The 2,975-nt window shown below is 41.4% G+C and overlaps 1 pseudogene; it reads right to left on the bottom strand.

Annotated features, from left to right (window-relative positions):
- Positions 1-2,437: 2,437 nt before the first annotated feature.
- On the bottom strand, positions 2,438-2,559 carry LOC136660913 (5S ribosomal RNA; annotated as a pseudogene).
- Positions 2,560-2,975: the final 416 nt, after the last annotated feature.

Here is a 2,975-nt window from a genome sequence, read left to right as displayed (position 1 = left end):
ACATAAAATGTGATTAAAGTGGTAATTAAAAAGGAATTGATCTGACGCCTCGAATTCTTAAAATTACAAGGCAATGTAAAATTCAAATCTTTATCTCTGTTGTGAGAATCTTCAAGACTCTTGTGCCGATTAGGAAAATGTTTGAGAGAAAGAATAATTTTTCACCAAAGTAAGTCCTTAATATGGAGCGAGGGGAGGGGAGACCCAGCTCCATGGTTACTCCATTTTCCACAGAACAGTGCCTTCCACATTAGTGTTTGCTATTAGGGTCTCTCATGTCACTCCATCAAAGTGTCTTTCACTCAAAATCTTACATTTGTCAGAACAGATGGAAAGTTAGTTTAAATTAATTGATAGCATGCTGTGCACAGCTTGTGGTGCCAAGAACACACAAAGACGAAATGGAGACGCATCAATTCCCTTTGCTAAGATACCTATAAATTCAAGATGGAATCTTTTAAGCAGCCACTGGGAAATTATACTCCAAACACAACCACCAGCAATATTTTTTTCTTTAAAAAAAAAAAAGATTTTTTTTTCCTCTCAAAGCTAAGAAGCCTTTGACTTTGATAAGAGGCAGCAGTAGTTATGAAATTGGTTGGATACACATTGTTTGGAAAAAAAATAACTAATGCAAGGCCGGTGGACCTTTATGCAATGACACGACACTCACTGTTTTACTCCTGATGTGTCATAGAATTGTAAAGCTGGAGGGGGGCTTGATAGGTCATCTAGTCCATCCCCCTGCTCAGTGCAGGGAATCTGGAACTACAGCATCCCCAAGAAATGGCTGTACATTGGGATTGGCAATTCATATAATTTTGCCCCGGCAGTTCTAGAATCCTGCCAGATTCCTCAGAAAAGTGATATGAGTGACCAGTCCCAGCATCACTTTTACTCTGTTTGTGTTCTCTCCTGAGTGCCAAAAGGCAAATAAGAAGAGGCCCAGAATTCATGGTATGGCACACCTAGTGAGCATGACAAGAGGGCCATAGATCTCTCCACCCACTACCTTTCAGGGTAGTGGAAAAACAAGTTCTTACCTACCACATCCTTAAAAATCTAACCTCAATAAACAGCATAAACAGCATTCAGGCATGATTTAGCTAACTGCTTGGCAAGATCAAGGTCCTGTTCCCATCAAATTAGTACTTTTGGCACAATCCAATACTCAGAAACCTGGAAACAGAACAAACATGAAACCAAGAGCTTTGGCATACAGCTGGTCCTCCATTCTACACCTTTTTGTTGGACTGAAAATAAAACACAACATGATGAGAAAACAAAGAGAATGAGGAGGTGGACATTTTAACCTCTGTATTAACCTACAACCCAATCGTATCCCCAGTGGCTCCACCCGGTGCAGTGGTGCCAAACTGGCTACCGCTGTATCCAGTGGCACTGCTGGGGCCTCAGGAGGTCTCTTCAGAGGAAGCCCCTGAGCCTCTTAATGAGGATCCTCAAGTCTGCTCCAGCTATTTTGCCGGCGCAGACTTGAGAGCCTCCATGTCAGACTTTGCAACCTGACACTGACGATAGGATAAAGTGGAGCAAGGCTCTCCATCTTGGTTGTAAAAGAGTAAGGGGGGAGTGGGCAAGCCTGAGATGCGCTGTATTTGTTTACAATAATCTAAACCACAGCCTAGATTTTATCTGAATTGGGTCACTGTTATTCATCTTGACATTAAACAGCAACCACTGCCTACCTAAATGAAATTTCCTCCCCCTCGCTTTGACTAAACAGGCATGTGCTCTTAACAAGTATATTCATCATGAACAACTAACTTCACAGAACTTGGATGTGATCTTGTCAGCCGACAGAGGAAAATGGATGTGCTTAGGTCTTTCTCTGTCTGTTTGATAGAAGCGTATTTCTTTGAAGCCGTGTCAGCCGACCTCCAACTGTCGAGTGTGATTTAGCATTTCTAAACACTTGGTTGAGAACATTACAGATTGGGGTGGCTTCCAGGGTTCCTTTTTTCTCACCCACTCATCTTAAGATGCATGAAAACATCACTTAAAGAGGGATATATTCATGTCTATTTCATTTCGAAGAAGCACATTCAAACCACTGGCTTCTAGACTTTTGACGAGTCCTGTCTCAGTACCAAATTAAACATGCATAGCTCCTCTTAGGCATTGTCAAATATCTTCAGTTCAGAAATGAATATATCACCGCATCAGTTTCAGGAAACTCGGATGAGTAACAAAAATGGAACCTGGTTTACAAAAGGATGCAATTAACAGCCGTAATTATTCCATTATGAAGCTACTACAGGGAATGTGAGAGGAGAATGTGAAGGACTTGAGACTTTGGATGGAAAAACCAGTTCACATTCTTCCTTAAGAATCATTCTGCTATCCCAATTAAATTTCCTGACTTATAAGGACAATGATGGTTGGTTGGCAACCTTCAGTCTCAAAAGACTATGGTATCAGCCTACAGCACCCGGTATTCCCAGGCGGTCTCCCATCCAAGTACTAACCAGGCCTGACCCTGCTTAGCTTCCGAGATCAGACGAGATCAGGAGATAGTGTTCAGAACAATAGCCTGAATGAATATAGCTTTCCCCTCCTCTATGTCTCAACAAGGGTAGACACCTTCAGTGCAAAGGAATGCATGGATTCTCCTCCACAGAAATGAGTGAGAATATCACACACAATTGAAATTTTATTTTGCGTGTGTGTGTCCATTCAAAATATTTATATCACTACATTTTAGGCAGATGATCAACATGGAAAGCAACATATTAAAATAAATTACAAAAACAAATAATGTCAACATTACACAACACACAGCACCATAAGGACAGTATCAAAATGGCACAACTAAGGGAAAACAAACAGAGTAGGTCAATCTCAACTTAGGCCTTTAAAGTTAAATGCAACAAAAACATGGTGGAGCCCATTTTATGTCCACAGAGGCAAGGCGTTCCATAGTGGGGGTACCACCAAGGAGAAGGCCGTCTTGCTTG

Source organism: Tiliqua scincoides, chromosome 9, assembly GCF_035046505.1.
Source record: "Tiliqua scincoides isolate rTilSci1 chromosome 9, rTilSci1.hap2, whole genome shotgun sequence".
Lineage (NCBI taxonomy): Eukaryota > Metazoa > Chordata > Lepidosauria > Squamata > Scincidae > Tiliqua > Tiliqua scincoides.
The sequence above is the reverse complement of the archived record's forward strand: the minus strand, read 5'-3'. Positions and strand labels throughout refer to the sequence as shown.